The sequence below is a fragment of the Pseudophryne corroboree genome, chromosome 5 (genome assembly GCF_028390025.1).
Source record: "Pseudophryne corroboree isolate aPseCor3 chromosome 5, aPseCor3.hap2, whole genome shotgun sequence".
Lineage (NCBI taxonomy): Eukaryota > Metazoa > Chordata > Amphibia > Anura > Myobatrachidae > Pseudophryne > Pseudophryne corroboree.
This window is the reverse complement of record NC_086448.1, coordinates 218,411,659-218,434,141: the sequence shown is the minus strand read 5'-3', so window position 1 is coordinate 218,434,141 and position 22,483 is coordinate 218,411,659. Positions and strand designations below refer to the sequence as shown.

Sequence of the window (22,483 nt, the reverse complement as noted above, 5' to 3'; positions counted from 1 at the left end):
CGGCGTGCACACTCTGCTGAGCGCGCCGGGGGCTGTCCTCCCTGCCGGGGTCTCCGGAGGGGTCCGGGACCACGGCACATATTAAAATACATTTTCATACATTAATACATCACGGCGCCTAGCGCCCAACATACATTTTTAAATCTGGCGCCAAGCGCCCATTGTCTTTAGCAAATGGCGCCGGGCACTAGGGATTAACCCCTTCAGTGCCGAGGCGGCCATTTGCCTCGTGGCTGGGGGTCTCTCCGGCCACACCCATCTTGCAACGTAAAAGTGAAAACTTAAAGAAAACCTAAAAAACACTGGACAGCCACCTCATGGGTGTGTTGGAAAAACTGCTAATTATTTCTAAAAAGTTGACAGTTACATTCAACTCATTGATAACTTAATAACTTGAAGATTTAAACCCGGACAATGCAGGGTACTTCAGCTAGTATTAAATATATATTTATTGGGGACTGTTTACCAAGCTCCAGAGTACAAAGCTTTCTGGTGCTTGGCCCCATTAGTTTATTAGCCATTGTAGCCTATGAACTTCTTTACGCAGTTTATCTGGAGAATAATCCAATGGCTGCTCACACATGCATGATCCAGTGAGGAAGTAAAGTGATCACATTAGCCCACTTTACTTATACACATCGCAGGGACGTGCTCCTATCGCAGCCCCTGGATGTGTTGTTTTTAATACATTTTGGCAATATATAATTTATTATTACCATGATAAATTGCAATGCCTCCAAATGTGTCCAACTGCTTGGTCTGTCCTTCAGAGGAGGCTCTGATTTAGGATAAAAAAGGGCAGTTATGTCAAAAGAAGCATAACTGACATGCTAGGCTTTGTCGTTTCAGCTTGCTTTCTTGTCAGATGTGTAATGTGTAATAGGAGGGGGAGGAAATAATTATTTTGCATTTATCCTTCATACGACATATATTTATTAATGGCTTTGGGGCTACTTTAGATCCTCTAACTCAGTTACTGTAAGAAATAACATTGACCATAAAAATCCACCATCTTATTTTTGGGAAATAAAAGCCTTCGAAATCATTCATTTACTTTGAGAAATCCCATTCGGGCAGTCACACTGATAGAGATCATGTACTGTCAGTGCTGTGAGTGTGTGCGGGGAGGGTGCTGTGCCACTGATCGCACTGGGAACAACTTTCCTGCCTGTCACCGGGGCAGGAGCTGAGGAAGTGTGAGCCTCGGGGGATACCGTACTGCGGATCAGTCCATGTCAGTGACGGGGGGATGTCCAGCAGGATATCCGCTGTCTCTCCGCCTATCCCGCCTCCCAGCCCAGCTCCTGCCTCGTTACTCGCCGAGCATAGTGACCCGGTAGCGGCCGGCGTCTCGGGCGGGGAAGGAGACGGATCGAACGGGTGGCGGCCCGCGTGTAGGTTGCCCGGTCTCCCCCCCCCGCGGGCGGAGCGGATGCTGGGTTCCGGCATCACAGGTAATGGCAGCGGAGTGAGCGGTGGCGGTGACAGCTGATGATCCCCCGCAGAGAGCTCCCCAGCGCCGCGTCTGACAGGTACCGGCCTCCCACTCTCCCCCATCCCGGGCTCCGGGTCTGCCCTCCGCAAGGCACTGTGGCCGGAGACACCTCCCAGTGTGCTCCCCGGGGGAACCGGCACCTACTCACTGCCCCATGCTCAGCACACATGTGTAGGCCTCTGGCAGCCAGCGCCCACAGTCCGGCCCCGGCTGCCAGGCCCTTACTGGGTCAGAGGCTGCAGGGAAGTTCCTTTAGCCCTATGTATGTGACCCGAGCGGCTGACAGACAACCATGGACTGGAGTCTGGCTCGTAAGTGTCCTGTCATGTGCCCACCGGGGGCTGACACACACACACACACACACACACACACACACACACACACACGTGACTGCATTACATGTGTGTGTCCTGTCCATAGCCGGTGCTGCCACTTACACAGGGGGCTACAGTGTGTATGTACATGGCATGTGTGTACGTATCCTGTCATTTTCCCAGTAGGTGCTGCCATATTTATGAGTCTCTGTGTGGCTGTATTACATGTAAGTGTCCTGCCATTAACAGCAGAGCTGTGAGTGTATGATGTGTGTGTATGTATGTAATGTGCCCCCAGCAGTTGCTGCTACACACAGAGGGGTATACTGTAGGTTGTACATTGCATTTATGACTGCATTAAATGTATGTACTGTAAGTGTCCTGTCATGTCTCCAGCAAGTGCTTCCATACACACAATAATATAGGATGTGAATTGCATGTATGTAAATATCCTGCCATATCCTCAACAGGTACTGCTATAAACAGAAGAATATGCAAGTGAGTGTGTGGCATGTCCTTAGCCGGGGAGGGGAAGGGGGCTTGGGGGGCTGCCGTACATGTCCTCCAATGCTGCAATGTTTATATACAGTACCATGTATTTATCCTACATTATCTTGTACTCAGGGGCGTTTTAAGAGAGGAGGAGGCCCGTGTTCAGCCTCCTCCGTTCGGGCCCCCTCCTCTCTGGCCGGAGCACTGTAGAGTCTGAGCACTGGAGGGCTCAGACTCTACTGCGCATGCGCAGATCTCTGGGGAAAATGGCGCGGTGGCCATTTTCCCTGAGAGCTCTCTACTGCGCATGCGCAGATCTCTGAAAATGGCAGCTGAGTTCTAATAGCGCTGTGGATGCCGGCGCTGGACTTCGGAGGGGTGAGTATTTTTAAAATGGGTGTGGTGGGTGCCCCCTCTGTACTCAGGGGCCCGTGTACACTGCACACACTACACCCACTACACCCATTATAGAAATGCCAGTGCTTGTACTGTAAGTCGCTGTCTTCTTGTTTTGCTTGTTTGTTTATGAACTTTGTTAGGTGCCACGGTACCCTTATGGTGCCATTTAAATAAAGGAGAATATATTTCCAACATACTCCTGTATATAGCAGTACCTGCTGAGGACATGCCAGGACACTTACATACATGCAATAAACATCCTATATCCTCCTGTGTGTGTATATAGCAGGAACTGATAAGGGCATGTCAGGTCACGGACATTAATGCAATGTTTATATAATATCTTCTTGAATATAGCAGCAACTCCACTACTGGGGACATGGCACTTACATACATGAAATGCACTCACACGGACAGTGTACCATTACATCATCATGTATAGCAGTTCCTGTTTTGATGAGGCCAGGCCATGACACTGACATACATGGTATTAACTCACACAGTCAATGTAAATCCTATTGCTTCCTGTGTAGTAGTACAGGTTGAGTATCCCTTATCCAAAATGCTTGGGACCAGAGGAATTTTGGATATCGGATTTCTCCGTATTTTGGAATAATTGCATACCATAATGAGATATCATGGTGATAGGACCCAAGTCTAAGCACAGAATGCATTTATGTTACATATTCACCTTATACACACAGCCTGAATGTCATTTAATACAATATTTTTAATAACTTTGAGTATTAAACAAAGTTTGTGTACATTGAGCCATCAAAAAACAAAGGTTTCACTATCTCAGTCTCACTCAAAAAAGTCCGTATTTCGGAATATTCCTTATTTCGGAATATTTGGATATGGGATACTCAACCTGTATTATTAGTAGTAGTAGTATTCGTGTGTGTGCATTGCATATGTATGTGATCTAACATGCCCTCAGCAGTTGTTGCTATACACTAAAGGATATATAGAATGTACATTGTATGTATGCTTTGCACTATAGGTGTACTCAACACGTGATGTGAGATGTGTATGATGAATAGGCAGTTGTGAAAAATTCCTAAGGATTTTATTAAACTGTCTTTAATGAGAGAAGTTTTAATTGAAATTATACATTTTTTTTGGCTTTCTTTCTGGGTATATAGAAATACATCCAGGCAAATAGATTGTCATACTTCATGGAGTGTATTTACAGTACAACATCTGATCTTTCATGCACATTTTAGACTAAACTGGAAGAATAGTTTATGCATGGCTTTGTTACATGCTGTCATTAAAGATCAAGCAAAGCTACTCTTGCCATTAATATATCTCAAAGGTTGTGTATTATTGACATTTTAATTTTGTACATAAAATGTTCTTTTTTATTTGTTAGTACACCTCCCGGATCCGGTATAATATGCTGGCAGACAGGATGCCGGCTGTCCGCATAGCGACAGCGGCATCCCATATGCCGGAATCCAGACAGTGAGTCCGCTCGCGGCCCGCTGCACTCGGCATGCTTTTGGCCTGATGGCTCGCTTCGCTCGCCACAAGCTCTTTTGCCACTTGGTTGGTGGCGTTACAGCATCTTGTTGTTCCGGGTTAATTAAATGCGATTGGTTCAGGACCTGTATGAAATGCTTAAGCTTTATTTATTGACTCAAGTCAGGAGCTTAAGATGGGTATCTAATTAGCCACAGTAATTTACTGCGGCTAATTGGTTCGCAGGGGGCTGTCCAATTAACCCTGAGAAGCCGGAGCTTATTGCCGATGCCGGCACTTATCGGGGAATATGCTTCGCCTACCTCGGGCACGTGAAGCATAATCGGCGATAAACGCAGCGAAAATACATAGTTCTGCAGCTTTTCGCGTGACCTATATATTTTCACACAAAAAATTGGTGTTTTTCACGGGACCTAATTGGATGGGGGGATGTTTTTTTGCGCCTGCGGCACTATCGCGGGTATTTGGTTACCCCCCAAAGCATGCTTAATGAACCTCAACACATGCAGTTAGCACATCTTGTCAACATCAACCACCCTAAAGAGCTGTTCAGACTCTCCAAATGAAACTATCAAAATGTCTATTTAAACTTTGTGGTTTCATCTTTATTGGTATTCTAACATAGTGACATATTCACCTACCTGCTGGATTACAGCAAGCACCCCACTTGTGACCCCATGCAGTGGACCTATGTAAACACATTCCTTGTTTCAGCCTCCCATGTTATGATCTTATTTCATAGGTTGCAGTAACAGTCTGTATTGTTACTAGCCATTGTTACAGTCTTCTTTTGGCACAGGACTCTCTAAGGGGGAATTTAATCCAAAGCGACGGACACACAATGTGCCGTTATAGAACAGCACTCTGCACTCACTGGCCTCACAAGTTTGCCCTCTCATAGAAGTGCATGGGAGAACTTGGGATGTCTGCAATACGGTAAATGGTTGATACTGTATGTGAGCAGTAATGTGAGGCAGCTCATTGCTGTGAAATGAACCCCCCCTCCCCGCCCCAAGACTAGTTTTAAATTACTACTATTATCGTGTTCAGGTGCTACAAATTCTGCAGTGCTGTACATTGTGGGAAGAGGGCATCATACATAAAAAGTAAGTTTGCAACATGCCCAAGCACCAAAACTTACAAGAAGCGTAAATGTAGAAATTCCAAGATGTAATAGGCAAGGCACAGAACAATAATAAAGCATAGTACAGGGCGAATCTCCGTGATGCATGGGACAACTACAAAAATTCAAACTACATACTTCTCCAAAATACCAAGATTTTAGTGGTTCTTAAGTTATAAGGTAAGGCATTTCTACTTAGCAATTCAATTTTCATATAAGTACAGTTTCTTAACAGACCAGTTTAAAAGAAAAGAAAAGAAAAAATTAAAAGCTTTATGTTCACTTTCTGGAGAATCACCCTACATCATTTACAAGAGGCATAATACAAGAATGACCAGGATTATTAGTGGGCCGAACAGGATTATAAATGGCCCTGTTCTCAAGGAGCTTTAAATCTGTTGTGTTGATTAGTCCTATTTCCCATATACAAGTTGAGCTTGTCACACCCTCCTCCTGGCCATGCTAATGCTATGCCGTAACAGTTTGCCACCCAAGGATTGTTTTTGGTCTGCCTTTGAAGTTCATTATACTCCTAAACGTAACCTTCTCCAAGGTTAGGTCTGTTGCTTCTGGTCACCTCACAGTTGTTCACCTCATGAGCGCTGATCCTATATATTATTATTTCTCCAAATGAGTAAAGTTGCAATACCCCTTTGGTTAATTTTCTGTGATGCCAATCCAGACTTCATAACTGTTCTTTCATGTCCTACCTGTCCTGTAATACAGTACTACCTAAGTAAATAAAAGCACCAGCTTTAATCAGCAGTAAAGGGATTTAGAAATAAGTGGGAGAAAGTCGCAATCTGCAATCTTTTGTTCTCCTATCTAGAAAAAGTCTGCACAGAACAGCCCCTGTGGCTCCAGTTCGAGGGAAGGACACCATAGCATCATTTTTTAGTAGATGGTAATGCTGCTTTAAGATACTATGGGCGAGATTCAATTCTTGAGATGCCGGCAGCCACTAGATGGCGACCAAACTGAGCTATTCAATTGTATATTCGTTCAGACACGATGGCTGCTGGTGTCTGCATTTCAGCTCCTACCCCCCGGGGGTGGCGGGCTTCAATTCATGAAAAGTTGCCTGTTTGGTCACCCAAATGGCACTTTTCGCAATCAGGCCCAGCACTTTAGTTGGATTTAGCCACTTTACATGGCTAAACCCGACCTCTGTGGGGCGATCAGAACATTAACGGGACTCAATTGAGTATCTACAGGCGCTGTCTGTAGAATCTTTCCCCAAACGCACCTTATGAGGAACATGCATTCCTCTAATGTAGGTAACTGGGAAAATATTATTTGTTTATTTTTTTTTAAAACAATTTTCATGATTCACTCAAAAATTAAAGATTTTATAGCCTGTGATTTCAATATAACTTTTGAGATTTATTAACAGTATGAACTAAAAAAAAAAAAATATATATATATATATTATATTGGCTTTTTGAGAAAATCAAAATTTTGTTTTTAAAATTTTTGAGAACATACTGTTGCTATATATCATAAGAAATCCCCCCCCCCCCCCCCCTCCCAATTTAAAAAAAAGGTTAATACAGGTTGAGTATCCCTTATCCAAAATGCTTGGGACCAGAGGTATTTTGGATATGGGATTTTTCCGTATTTTGGAATAATTGCATACCATAATGAGATGATATGGTGAAGGGACCAAAATCTAAGCACAGAATACATTTATGTTACATATATACCTTATACACACCTTATACACACAGCCTGAAGGTCATTTTAGCCAATATTTTTTATAACTTTGTGCATTAAACAAAGTGTCTACATTCACACAATTCATTTATGTTTCATATACACCTTATACACACAGCCTGAGGGTCATTTAATACAATATTTTTAATAACTTTGTGTATTAAACAGTTTGTGTACATTGAGCCATCAAAAAACAAAGATTTCACTATCTCACTCAAAGTCCGTATTTCGGAATATTTGGATATGGGATACTCTACCTGTAGTACATTTTTCATTAAAACATTGCAGCTTTAAAGGCGTATAACTTCAAAACCGTTGAACATATCAGCCTAAGATTTTGAGGTTTTCTTTACACCCATGGCATAATGTTTTCTACCAAATTTCATCACAATCTGAAATGGTCAGTCTGAAACCTGTGTTGAGTTGGTGTGGAATAACCCCTCTATGAATTCTTTTCACACCTAGGGGGAAGAGTCTATTTTTTACATTTGTTTAGGCGTTATAAGTAATGTGCTCTCAACTAAGCAATTCTATTGTTACTGCGATCGTGCGCCCATTAAGTATCTCACTTGTTATACCCAAAAGCACAGTGTTGGCCAAACCCATCTAAAGTCCTGGTTAGCGCACCAATCCACAATCTTTTTGATGATTTCTGCTCGCCACCTCGGGAGGTGCCTGTGGCGTTCGTGCTGTTTGCAGCAGAGCGACAGCAGCTGTGATTGCACCTCCTATAATATCATGTTCTATATCAAGTTTTTTTGTTTGTTTTTACTACATCCTGAGTCAGCAGTTGATTTGTGGGTATGACTGTCTGTGCTTCTACTTTACGCAATTTTGTTTTGTACATGTTTGGGCTTCCAAGCTTAATGCCCCTTTCACACCTAAATCTCAGGTCTAATCTGGGTAAAGTGAACACTGTTTCAAGCCGTGTCACAGCTGCTCAGTCCCCTTTCTCACTGCACCCGGGTTATTCCTGGGTCGTCGCCTTCACACTGCACCATGTCTGCCCTGCATGTCACTCCCTTGAGGTGGGCCTGACCATAAACGGCCATCCAGCAGCTTTTAAACCTAATCTGGGTCAAGTGACCATGGTCGTTTATCTTGGTCGTTTATCTTGGTCGGTTACTAGAATAACCCTGGTCTTGACCAGGGTTGAATTACTGGGGCACTGAACTCGGGTTGACCCTTTGACATCAAGCCAGGACCCAGGTTCGGTGCCCTGGCATTATCCCGGGTTACAGGCTCAGTGTGAAAGGGTATTAGAAAGCTGTGGCAATAGTTGGAGTGGGGGGATCAGTACGTAATCCCGCTGGACGGGATCCCGGCGGTCAAAATACCGACGCCGGAATCCCGACCACACAATCCCGACAGGGGTGGCGAGCGGAGCGCAGCCCCTTGTGGGCTCGCTTCGCTCGCCACGCTGCGGGCATGGTGCCTCGCTACGCTCGGCACACTATTATATTCTCCCTCTATGGATGTCGTGGACACCCACCTAGGGAGAATATGTCGGGATTGTGGCGGTCGGGATTCCGGCGTCGGTATTTCGACCGCCGGGATCCCGTCCAGCGGGATGTTGACCGCATCCCGGAGTGGGTAGAAGTCTGTGTTTATGTTCCCTGACCCATGAGGAAGGTGGCTTGTGCTTTGCCAATATGTGGTCAGTGTATGTAAGCTACTGCATCACCTGCAGGAGTGCTTCCTGTTCTAGGTAATGCATAATATCATTGATACATTTTAGCTCTACCCTTTGCCTAATTTGATGCTACAGATGTGGGGGCTGTTTTTAGCACTTTAACGTTTACTATCCTTTTGCTTCCAGTATAGATTCCTTTGTAGACTGTCACTAAATTGTTATCTCAGGCTTTAATGATCTTTTAAAGTGATGATTCTTTTTTTTATTAAAAAATAGTTTTTATTGAAGCATCAAGTGTCACACAGTTATTGTAAAGAATAATGGTGCAAGCTTTAAAGACAGCGATAATTACAGACACCACTGGTGTAATACATGGAATACATGAGGTCATCGAGACACTGCAGTTATGAACAAGTAGGCTCCATCATGTAGAAGTCCGTTACAATAAAGACTAAGATGACATCATGGTTGTAACAACCATAGAGAAAAGGTGCTTCACAATCTGCCCCATCCCAACCCCTTAAAGCAGGCTTTTTCAACCAGTGTGCCTAGTGTGCTGCGACCAGTTGCAAGGTGTACCGCGGAGCCAGAGCATTTCCTGCACCTTCAGAGTGACCTGTTGGCCCGGGCTCTTCTTAGAGGATCAGTCATGCTTCTGCCGTGACCTATGCTTTGAAGACGTGGCGGTGTGATATCATAGGTCACGCGTCTCACCACCCAGCCAGCCCACCCGCCTGCATATACATCTTCCAGTTCCCGTCTGCATCCACAGCTTTGCTTGCCCACCCACATCCACACCTGCCCAACCGCCCGCTGCTCAGTATTTGCAGCACTCCACTATGAACAACCCCCGCCTCTGAGGGACAGGGAGGGGGACAGCTGACCGGTAGGGGCTAATATTTGTTATGTTAAATCTCCTGTGGGGAGCAAATAGATTTATGGGGTTAACAATGTGAATAATTCATGTGGGAAGTAATAAGATTTATGTGGGGAGCGATGCGATTGTTTTTTCTGTGTAAGCCAATGTATGTGTGGATTTTTTACTGTGACAGCTAATGTGCGTTTTTTTTTTTTTGGGGGGGGGGGTTTGTGGGGAACTGATGGTGTGCCTTGGCAATTTTAAAATATTGTTTGGTGTGCCGCAAGTTAAAAAAGGTTGAAATTCACTGCCTTAAAGTGATAATTCTTCATTAAATGATCAAACGAGTATGCCTATACTAGCTTGCCCTCCTTAGAATGTGTTTGGTGACATGCTATTTGATACTCGTAAGATTTTTAACAGTCCTTTAAAAATCAGAAAATGGAAATCAGCTTTTCTCAAGACTTTTTTGATCTAATACATTAAATGATGAAATTAGTAAACATACGTTTATCACAGTACACATAGAAGAATGTTGTTACTACCAATCAAAATGAATATTAGACCAATTGAATATGTAAAACCAGCATATATCAGTATATATTTGGAAAAACAGCCTTGTTTATTTACAGCTAGATGTTAATTAGTTGGTTATTTACGTTGGAAGTCCTTTCAACTAGACTGTTGTTAAACAAATATGAATTGTCCTAGGGGTCAATTCAGGTCGATTCAATTCAGCGTGCTCTTAATAGCAACGGGAAGGAGGCCTCGGAATGTTGGTCTTGGGTTTGTTTGTGGGTTCGGAATAGGTATTGCCACGAGAGTGGAGCGTGGAAGGCTAGGTCGGAAGCTAGGAGGCTTGATGTAGGATTTCTTCATACAGGACAGTAAATGGAAGTGGTTAAAGCAGGTCTGTGGTAACTGTAGTGCTGAAAGGTGGAGTGGTGCCAATTACACGGGATTGCTGGGATGCAGAGCAGTATCGGCTACATAGACTTTGATGTTGGGATGCGGAGCAGGACCAGCTATTCAGGATTGCTGTGCTGTGACCAGCTACTTAGGTTAGGTGCTGGGATGCGGAGAAGTACCTGCTATACAGAAATGCTGGGTTATGACGAACTACTTAGGCTCGGGTGCTGGAGTGCGTAGCAGTACCAGCTTCTCAGGACTATTGGGTTGCGGCCAGTTATGAGACTTAGATGCTGCGTTGTGGAGCAGTGCCGGCTATACAGGATGCTGGAGCACAGCCAGCTACTCAGGATTGCTTGATGCTGGGTTGTGGAGCAGTACCGGCTATACAGGATTGCCGGAACACAGCCAGCTACTCAGGATTGCTTGATGCAAGGTTGCAGAGCAGTACCAACTATACAGGATTGCTGGAGCATGACCAGTTACTCGGGATTGCTGGTTGGAGTCAGTGGGTGCTAAGGTGTTAACTGCACAGGAGTTATTGATCAAGCTGCTAGACAGAGATATTCGGTAGAGGTCTCAGCAGGTCTATAGACAACAAAGCACTGACAACAGGAAATGCCACTAAAGGATCTTTATATCCCTGGGTCTGAGATGTTTGGCTGTTTACCAGTGATGCAACTTTCTCCCTACTCCATTGGTGCTACTGCAGTCACGTGACATGAACTAAGATGGTGGCACCCAGTACCTAGAATGGCGTGAACTTCATGGTGTACACGCTGGGGAGCATGGGGTGCAGAGATGACAGCTCTCAGTACTGCACATAGGAGCTTACATAACCTCTGCAAACAAGCACACAAGTAGTTACCAGCTAGTCTGTGATCTCTGCTGCAATCTGGAGTCTACACAGCTGCACTGGGGAAAGTGCTACAGCAGTAACACAGTCTTACGCTGAAGGTATAGCGGCTTGGAAACTGAAGTCTATTTGGTACTTAAAGCAAAGCTGAAAGAAATCCTGAAAATACTGCAGGACAAGGTAAGACACAAGAAATCACTTGGTACACAAATGAAAAAAGTCAAAATTGTGATACGGAGCTATACAATTCAATCCAACTGTAGGATTTCTGCTCGCACCCCTCCTGAGGTGCAAGCAGAAATTCGACAAAACTAGGGCCGTGATGCTGTTTTGTGCCTTAATGCTGAGCAGACAGCATCGTGGTGGGGAATTTAAGTTGGGGAATGCTGGTTCTCGCGACTAAACAAGGTGCAAGAACCAGCATTCTCCGACATAACGGCAAATTTAATTGAACAGCTCTTGGACATCCTTCCTTGCGTTATTCACTTATTCAATTGAATCAACCCAGTGGTTTGTGAAAGGACCGCATATTTTGCTGTCTGAATTTGGTGTTGATTTCCCAGACTTAAGGGCCCCATACACTAGAACGATATGTCTGAGGCTGAAGTCGGAGGCGTTTTCCCTTAAACTCTCCCGGGAGCTTCCCGGGAGTGGTTCCATACGATTCCAAACGATTTGGTACATTTTGCATGCGATATATCGTATCCGATCCCAGCCATGCCTGCGGGAACCGACATATCACGAGTGCAGCACTAACGATCTAGGAGCCAATGCGACCCTCGCGGGAACGCGCATTGGATTGGAAACTCCTCCAAAATGGTCGATATCGGCCCAAAATTGCTGAAATCGGGCATTATAGTTCTAGTGTATGGGGCCCTTTTCTGCAACCAGGTGTGGGTTGATAGATAGTGTCTAGTTAAACAGTCAATAGACAGACACCATATGTTAGACAGACATTAGGGTCAAAAGGTTTAACATGAAAAAGGTCAACAGGGTCAAAAGGTCGACATGAAAATGGTCGACGCAAAAAAAGGTAGACACCATGTTTTTTGCATATTTGTAGTTTGTGTGGATAGGTTTGTCATCTGGGACCCCCAATTGTAGAAAGGCATACCCTCGCAACAAGATTTATAACCAGATCTATGCTGACATGGATAGAGAAGGTATGAAATAGTCCAAAAACATTTAAAATGTTTAAAAACTGTCTATCTTTTTTTTATGTTGACCATTTCCATGTCGACCTTTTGACCCTGTCGACCTAATGTCTGTCTAACATATGGTGTCTATCTATTGACTGTCTAACTATACACTATCTATCTACCGGATACCCAGCAACCACACCACAGAGCAAAATGCATTGTTGCAGATCTAACCATAGAATATAAAGTTGACAAAAGAAGCTTTCCATAGAAATTAAGGACAGCACTGCCAGAATATCGCGCATCTGTAAACGCCTATTTTGCTGCAAGTTTCAATTTACTCGATCTTTTGCCACTACAAGCTTTATTTAAGCGGCGGCTTAAACACAGCTGCCTGCCAAATTCAGACTGGCTCTCCACACCAGGGATAAGTGCTTGGAGCATGGTTTAGAGGCTGTCGGGGGAGGAAAAGGGCGCTGCTCACTCTAACAGAGTGAAGGGGATTCTTTTTTCTTTCTTTCAAAGGCTTTATATAGCATGTGTGTGATAAAATAGGATATGTCACCCAGGTCCTGCAGAAGTGTCCCTCTTTGACCTTATAGGAAAGAAATGTGGTTATGTGTATAACTTGACCTTTCATCCCTCTAGCAGCTACAGTCAAAACACACAGTCCTTTCCCTGGGTCATTTTCAATTTGGATCAAATGCATCCAACTGACGGACGTGCCTGCAGCAATAATTACAGCTGCTACCACGGAATTTCCCCTATTTGGCCGATGCTAAGTAGTGGCAGGAAATTATGTGTTGACTTGTGTTGCGTAAGCTTACTTTATAAGGAATAATATTTCAGTTAAATAATTACAAGGTTTTCCAGCAACCATTACAGCAAACAAGCAAAAACCAAATGGTCTGACCACAGTTGTTGTCTGCTTATAGAGACGTGTGGCTTTCTATAAAGGTAAATGGTTGGTAGTCGTCATTTATAGCTGTCCGTAATAAGTGTCCAGCTTCATTGTCTCTTTATGCTAGTAAGCCTGGATCGAGACAGTGGGGGCTGATGCAGAGTTGACCGTAGACCCGTTTGCAGGGGAAAGCCTTGCGTATATTTGTTCTGTGCTTGCTTTAGAAGTGGTCACATGCAGGTATTGGTAATGCAGAATTATACACCATTTAATTGCATCTATATGTATGCCCGAAGTGGAGAAATTGAGTTGTAACTGTACGTTCTCATCAAATTTTAGGGAGTTCACACACATTCGGGTTTGGTTGACCTGGAAGTCAGTAAAATATGCTTGTTTTTAGGCAGATCTTTGTTTCTAGTATAGAGCAGCTGCGAGCGTGCACAGCTCATGACTAGTTTTAAACCCAGACACCTGTTAAACATGCAGACAGACCTGCATAAGGGTGATTATAAACATTTCTTTTGTACATGTATGTTATACCCAAATTACTTCCAGCTCAACATCAGGCTCTTTGCGTATTACTGTATGTGTATGGGCACCTCTGTGTATTCATGTTTGTTTCGCTGTTCTTTGTGGGCTTGATTCAGAGCTGCATGCAAATTCGCTCTGCAAATGGATCTTGCATTTTTTAGTAACTGCATCAGAGCCTGTATACGCAACTTTAGGTGACTGCAGGCATTCCAGAGTAGTACACATCTCAGCTGCTTCTCTACTTGCATCAATACAGAGACTTTAATAAAAAAAAAAAAAAAGCAGGCTTCAGTGGAAATGTGCTTTAAACAAGTGCAGGAACTGACAGTCACGATGTCTGGCTCCATGTAGACTAAAAGATAAAACAATTTAGTTTAATTGATCCTATAAGGTACGATCTATATACACCCATCAGCCATAACATTAAAACTACTGATGGGAGACAAGGGCCAAATTATTATGGCTAGACGACTGGGTCTGAACATCGCCAAAAAGTCTTGTGGGGTGTTCCCTGTATGCAGTGGTTAGTACTTTCCAAAAGTGGTACAAGGAATGACATGTGCGCGTGGGGAGCAAAGGCTAGCCCATCTGGTCCTGGCCCACAGAAGAGCTACTATAGCACAGGTAGATGAAAAATGTATTGCTGTCGATCACACAGTGCATCGCAGCCAGCTGTGTAGCCGCAGACCAGTCGGCGTGCCATTCTGCCTACTGTCCAACACTGAAAGTGCCAACAATAGGTATGTGAGCATCAGAACTGAACCATGGAGCAATGGAAGAAGGTGGTTTGGTCTAATGAATCATTTTTCGTTTACATCATGTGGACGGCTGGGTGACGGTGCATCATTTACATGGTGAAGGGATGGCACCAGGATGCTTTAAGACGAGAAGGCTAGTACGATGGAGTTGGTGTGATGACCTGAACAGTGTTTCTGTGGATTCCAGTGTATAGATAGTCAAAAGGTCAACCCAATATTGGTGACATGCATTAGATCGACATGGTAAAAAGGTCGACAGGTAAAAGGCAGAGAGTGCTTAAAGTAAACAGGTTCAAAATGACAATGGTCAACGCACTCTTTGGGGTGTTTTCACATATTTCAACTTTTTCTTAATTGACCATCCACATGGGCTATGACTGGGAATAGTAACTTGTGGCGAGTGCAGCAGCTGCAAAGCGAGCCACCTTGCCTGTAGCAAGCCCATGAGTGTAATTTGTGTGAACATTTTTTTAATCAACCTAATGCATGTTGACCATATGGGGTTGATCTAATGAATGTCTATATAATTACTGTAGATCTTCTACCCATGTTCTACTGGGAAACCTTTGGTTTCATGTGGATCTTTTTTCGACACAGACCACCTAGAGTACATAAAGGTTGCTGCGGACCAAGTACACCCCTTCATGACAACGGTATTCCCTATGGCAGGGGCCTCTTACAGTAGGATAATATGCCCCGCCACACTGCACAAATTGTTTGATGAACCTAGAGTTCAAGGTGTTGTCTTGGCCTCCAAATTCCCATCAGCTCAATCCAATTTGCGCATCTGTAGGATGTGCTGGAAAAACAAGTCAGAGCCATGGGGTCCCACCTTGCAACTTACAGGACTTAAAGTATCTGCTGCTGACAACTTGCTGCCAGATACCACAAGATATCTTCAGAAATCTAGTGGAGTCCATTCCTTGACAGGTCAAATCTGTTTTGGTGGCATAAGGGGTATCTACACTATTTCTCAGGTGGTTTTTATGTTATGGCTGATGGGTGTATGTCAGTGACGTGCGGTGAGGTAAATGGCTGAGGAGGCACTGGCTAGTACCAGAGCCAGATTTACACACAATGGGGTAAATTTACTAAGGTGGGAGGTTTTTTTTTTTTTTAGAACTGGTGATGTTGACCATAGCAACCAATCAGATTCTATTTAACATTTGCCTAGCTGCTTCTAGAAGATAATAGTTAGAATCTGATTTATCATAGACTTTTTTCTAACGTCCTAATTGGATGCTGGGGACTCCGTAAGGACCATGGGGAATAGCGGCTCCGCAGGAGACTGGGCACATCTAAAGAAAGCTTTAGGACTATCTGGTGTGCACTGGCTCCTCCCCCCATGACCCTCCTCCAAGCCTCAGTTAGATCTCTGTGCCCGAACGAGAAGGGTGCACACTAGGGGCTCTCCTGAGCTTCTTAGTGAAAGTTTTAGTTTAGGTTTTTTATCTTCAGTGAGACCTGCTGGCAACAGGCTCACTGCATCGAGGGACTAAGGGGAGAAGAAGCGAACTCACCTGCGTGCAGAGTGGATTGGGCTTCTTAGGCTACTGGACATTAGCTCCAGAGGGACGATCACAGGCCCAGCCATGGATGGGTCCCGGAGCCGCGCCGCCGGCCCCCTTACAGAGCCAGAAGGCAGAAGAGGTCCGGAAAATCGGCGGCAGAAGACGTCCTGTCTTCAACAAGGTAGCGCACAGCACTGCAGCTGTGTGCCATTGCTCTCAGCACACTTCACACTCCGGTCACTGAGGGTGCAGGGCGCTGGGGGGGGCGCCCTGAGACGCAATAAAAAACACCTTGGATGGCAAAAAATGCATCACATATAGCTCCTGGGCTATATGGATGCATTTAACCCCTGCCAGAATACATAGAAAAACGGGAGATAAGGCTGCCGATAAGGGGGCGGAGCCTATCTCCTCAGCACACTGGCGCCATTTTCCCTCACAGCTCCGTTGGAGGGAAGCTCCCTGTCTCTCCCCTGCAGTCACTACACTACAGAAAGGGTTAAAAAAGAGAGGGGGGGGGCACTAATTACGCGCAGTATTAAACATACAACAGCTATAAAGGGAAAAACACTTATAAGGTTATCCCTGTATATATATAGCGCTCTGGTGTGTGCTGGCAAACTCTCCCTCTGTCTCCCCAAAGGGCTAGTGGGGTCCTGTCCTCTATCAGAGCATTCCCTGTGTGTGTGCTGTATGTCGGTACGTTTGTGTCGACATGTATGAGGAGAAAAATGATGAGGAGACGGAGCAGATTGCCTGTAATAGTGATGTCACCCCCTAGGGGGTCAACACCTGAGTGGATGAACTGTTGGAAGAAATACGTGACAGTGTCAGCTCTGTATAAAAGACAGTGGTTGACATGAGACAGCCGGCTACTCAGCTTGTGCCTGTCCATACGTCTCATAGGCCGTCAGGGGCTCTAAAGCGCCCGTTACCTCAGATGGAAGATATAGACGCCGACACGGATACTGACTCCAGTGTCGACGGTGAAGAGACAAATGTGACTTCCAGTAGGGCCACACGTTACATGATTGAGGCAATGAAAAATGTTTTACACATTTCTGATAATACGAGTACCACCAAAAAGGGGTATTATGTTCGGTGAAAAACTACCTGTAGTTTTCCTGAATCTGAGAAATTAAATGAGGTGTGTGATGATGCGTGGTTTTCCCCCGATAACAACTGATAATTTCTAAAATGTTATTGGCATTATATCCTTTCCCGCCAGAGGTTAGGGTGCGTTGGGAAACACCCCCTAGGGTGGGTAAAGCGCTCACACGCTTGTAAGGGCTCTACCCTCTCCTGAGATGGCCGCCCTTAAGGATCCTGCTGATAGAAAGCAGAAGGGTATCCTAAAATGTATTTACACACATACTGGTGTTATACTGCGACCAGCAATCGCCTCAGCCTGGATGTGCAGTGCTGGCTTGGCGTGGTCGGATTCCCTGACTGAAAATATTGATACCCTAGATAGGGACAGTATATTTTTGCCTATAGAGCATTTAAAAGATGCATTTCTATATATGCGTGATGCACAGCGGAATATTTGCCGACTGGCATCAAGTCTAAGTGCGTTGTCCATTTCTACCAGTAGAGGGTTATGGACACGTCAGTGGTCAGGTGATGCGTATTCCAAACGGCATTTGGAAGTATTGCCTTATTAAGGGGAGGAGTTATTTGGGGTCGGTCTTTCAGACCTGGTGGCCTCGGCAACAGCTGGGAAATCCACGTTTGTACCCCAGGTCGCCTCTCAACATGAGAAGACGCCGTATTATCAGGCGCAGTCTTTTCGTGGACAAGCGGGCAAAAGGTTCCTCTTTTCTGCCCCGTGACAGAGGGAGAGGAAAAAGACTGCAGAAATCAGCCAGTTCCCAGGAACAGAAACCCTCTCCCGCCTCTGCCAAGCCCTCAGTATGACGCTGGGGCTTTACAAGCAGAATCAGGCACGGTGGGGGTCCCGTCTCAATGAATTTCAGCGCGCAGTGGGCTCACTCGCAAGTAGACCCCTGGATCCTTCAGGTGATATCTCGGGGGTACAAATTAGAATTCGAGACGTCTCCCCCTCGCCGTTTCCTAAAGTCGGCTTTACCGATGTCTCCTTCTGACAGGGAGACAGTTTTGGAAGCCATTCACAAGCTGTATTCCCAGCAGGTGATAATCAAGGTACCCCTCCTGCAACAGGGAACGGGGTATTATTCCACACTGTTGTGGTACCGAAGCCGGACGGCTCGGTGAGACCGATTCTAAATCTAAAATCTTTGAACACTTACATACAGAGGTTCAAATTCAAGATTGAGTCACTCAGAGCAGTGATTGCGAACCTGGAAGAAGGGGACTACATGATGTCTCGGGACATCAAGGATGCTTACCTTCATGTCAAAATTTACCCTTCTCACCAAGGGTACCTCAGGTTTATGGTACAGAACTGTCACTATCAGTTCAGACGCTGCCGTATGGATGGTCCACGGCACCCCGGGTCTTTACCAAGGTAATGGCCGAAATGATGATATTCCTTCGAAGGAAGGGAATTTTAGTTATCCCTTACTTGGACGATTCCCTGATAAGGGTAAGATCCAGGGAACAGTTGGAGGTCGGTGTAGCACTATCTCAGGTAGTGTTGCGGCAGCACGATTGGATTCTCAATATTCCAAAATCGCAGCTGGTTCCGACGACTTGTCTTCTGTTCCTAGGGATGATCCTGGACACAGTCCAGAAAAAGGTGTTTCTCCCGGAGGAGAAAGCCAGGGAGTTATCCGAGCTAGTCAGGAACCTCCTAAAACCGAGCCAAGTCTCAGTACACAAGGGTTCTGGGTAAAATGGTGGCTTCCTACGAAGCAATCCCATTCGGCAGATTCCACGCAAGAACTTTCCAGTGGGACCTGCTGGACAAATGGTCCGGGTCGCATCTTCAGATGCATCAGCGGATAACCCTGTCACCAAGGACAAGTGTGTCTCTCCTGTGGTGGTTGCAGAGTGCTCATCTTCTAGAGGGCCGCAGATTCGGCATTCAGGACTGGGTCCTGATGACCACGGATGCCAGCCTGCGAGGCTGGGGAGCAGTCACACAGGGAAGAAATATCCAGGGCTTATGGTCAAGCCTGGAGACATCACTTCACATAAATATCCTGAAGCTAAGGGCCATTTACAATGCTCTAAGCTTAGCAAGACCTCTGCTTCAAGGTCAGCCGGTGTTGATCCAGTTGGACAACATCACGGCAGTCACCCACGTAAACAGACAGGGTGGCACAAGAAGCAGGAGGGCAATGGCAGAAGCTGCAAGGATTCTTCGCTGTGCGGAAAATCATGTGATAGCACTGTCAGCAGTATTCATTCCGGGAGTGGACAACTGGGAAGCAGACTTCCTCAGCACGACCTCCACCCGGGAGAGTGGAGACTTCACCCAGAAGTCTTCCACATGATTATAAACCGTTGGGAAAAACTTGACAGGTATTGCGCCAGGTCAAGGGACCCTCAGGCAATAGCTGTAGACGCTCTGGTAACACCGTGGGTGTACCAGTCAGTGTATGTGTTCCCTCCTCTGCCTCTCATACCCAAGGTACTGAGATTGATCAGATGGAGAGGAGTAAGCACTATATTCGTGGCTCCGGATTGGCCAAGAAGGACTTGGTAACCGGAACTTCAAGAGATGCTCACGGAGGATCCGTGGCCTCTACCTCTAAGAAGGGACCTGCTCCAGCAAGGACCCTGTCTGTTCCAAGACTTACCGCGGCTGCGTTTGACGGCATGGCGGTTGAACGCCGAATCCTGAAGGAAAAAAGGCATTCCGGATGAAGTCATCCCTATCCTGATCAAAGCCAGGAAGGATGTAACCGCAAAACATTATCACCACATTTGGCGAAAATATGTTGCATGGTGCGAGGCCAGTAAGGCCCGACGGAGGAAATTCAACTGGGTCGATTCCTACATTTCCTGCAAACAGGAGTGTCTATGGGCCTGAAATTGGGGTCCATTAAGGTTCAAATTTCGGCCTGTCCATTTTCTTCCAAAAAGAACTAGCTTCAGTCCCTGAAGTTCAGACGTTTGTAAAAGGGGTTATTCTCTAGAGAGAGACACACCAAGGTCCAAAGGAAAATGCACAAGCACTTATTAACAATTTAATGATAGATTATAGGAAAAACCAACCAATGAAAGAATTGCTTGACCCAAAAGAAAGGGCCCAAAAATAACAACAGTTTGGAGGTGCGCCACTAAGCTGGAGTTGCAATGTATTTCTAGAAATGATTAATGCAGACCACTAGTGGGTACTACATTAAACAAAGAAGCTTAGTGTGTGGCGCACTCTTTTATGTAATATTGTTTGATTTTAAAATATAACTTTTATTTCATTTGTTAAAATAAATCTCTATGTCCAGGCATGTGAATGTATGTGATAGCCTGAGAGTAGAGCTACAAATAATGGTTGCCTCAATTTTCAATATTCAAATACTGATAAAAATTCCAGAATTAATATGGGGAATTAATTTACACTAATGTTGTCAAACCAAGTGATATATTTATGAAAACATATATATTATTATGCTGATGGCTATCATTTATGCCTATTAGCATGACTTATTCAGTCTAAGATCCTAGACATTAGTCTGACAAAAAAAACTATTCTCTGGAAAAATATGTGTATAACTGTTTTGCGTATTAGACCTTCTTTGGTCGTAAAGCTACAAAAATGAAGAGAAAATATCATCCCCTTAAAGGTCGTAGGGGTTGTCCTCAGCTAGATACATTGAAATATGTAGAAACTTTAAAATTATGATATGTAACATGTGTACATACTGTCTACAAGTCTATTTGTCCAGACTGTAGTGATCGTACATATGTAGATTTATTGAGTTTTGTATCCGCAGTCGTAGCCCAAAAAGGAAGGAATAATGAGGACAGAGAATATATGAACTGTCTCATATGTACAATTAATCAGTTGGTATAATCATTGGTATAATCATTGATTCTCTCCATATTATTTCTTGTATATCCCTTCAGGTTTAAACAATAGCAGTCACCACATATTAGAGGTATCCTTTGTTAGAAGAAAAAAACAAAACAGCAACATTTTCCATCTCTGATTGATAGAATAGTTTCAGTGACTCAATTCACAGAGAACATTTCTTGAGATGATACACTCCAAACTTTTATACTTTTTGTATCATCTAATCAAGTTATCCAAATCTATTGATTTTCTAAAGAACACATTGGATATGTGGAAATGATCATACTATTCATAGCTGGTATATGCTACTTCCAAATCCTTATGAACAATATATTTCTTAATAAGTAGATATTATAACTGAGAGATATATAGAGTCCCAGGTGTATACCGACAGTTTCCCTCTCTGCTGCTGTTCCATGTGCCGTGGTTAGTACCTTGGCAGTGAATGGAAACAATGAGAGTCGGGGAAAGCCATCCACCTGGAGACAGAAAGGACAGAATAGTGCGAGCCGTTTCTGCTGTCCACGCTTTGCAAAACTCCTCCCCTGTTGTGATTCACATTGCAGGGGGGGCCCGTAACTGCCCAGCAGTGGATGAGAGAACGGCTCTGAATACCTGTTTCTATTCAGTCTGTTGTCACTGTGTCAGATCAGATCTCCGTGAAATAGCGGATAGCCGCTCGCGGGAACCGGGAGCCGGGTGCCGGGTCAGATGAAATGAAAGCTCCTCCGTTTACTCCATATGCTCGTGCCCCGCTACCGTGAAATAGCGGATAGCCGCTCGCGGGAACCGGGAGTCGGGCGCCGGGTCAGATGTGATAACCGCTCCTCCGTTTACTCCATATACTCGTGCCCCGCTATTAATCTTCGTGCTGAAATTGCTGCAGGACGTGATCGCCGGATCGGGTGTAATTTCCCGTACTTCCGTTTGATCAGCGTCCACGGCCTGCTGCTAGTGTCAATTGTCGATGACGTACGTTTCACATATTGCTTGATCACATCAGTGACGTCAATAGGGGATGGATGGTATTTATAGCAAGTGCTGTGCATGGTTCAATTGATTAATAAACATTAATTGATAATATTTGCTTGCTGATTACATGTCAGTATGATGCTACGTTGCTCATATTAATAAAAACACAATATAGTCATATTTATCACATAATCTAACAAGATATGTTGTATCATAGCTTAGAACCTCCTATGATACCCACATATTTGGGATAATTACAAAATTGTCATTTAATTGTGTCTATCTATTGACACCTGATTTTCTTTTATTATAAATTAAATCCTGTTAGGACGCATTATCCCTGCAAAAAGACCCCTTCTCCCTCCATAATTAGACAGCAACAATTTATACACTCCAACGCTATACCTAATTTATTCATTATATGTGGTTTATTCCCATATATTCAAGATTA

General features: G+C 44.6%; 1 protein-coding gene across 4 annotated transcripts in view; it reads left to right on the top strand.

Moving 5' to 3' along the window:
* Positions 1-1,197: 1,197 nt before the first annotated feature.
* The window catches only part of CUL2 (cullin 2), a 267,865-nt gene continuing 246,579 nt past the window's right edge, over positions 1,198-22,483 (top strand). The window contains exon 1 of one of the 4 annotated variants that reach the window (XM_063922125.1): positions 1,198-1,454. The gene's annotated coding sequence lies outside the window, so the exon portion shown is untranslated. The other 3 variants (XM_063922123.1, XM_063922127.1, XM_063922126.1) reach the window with 3 other exon arrangements.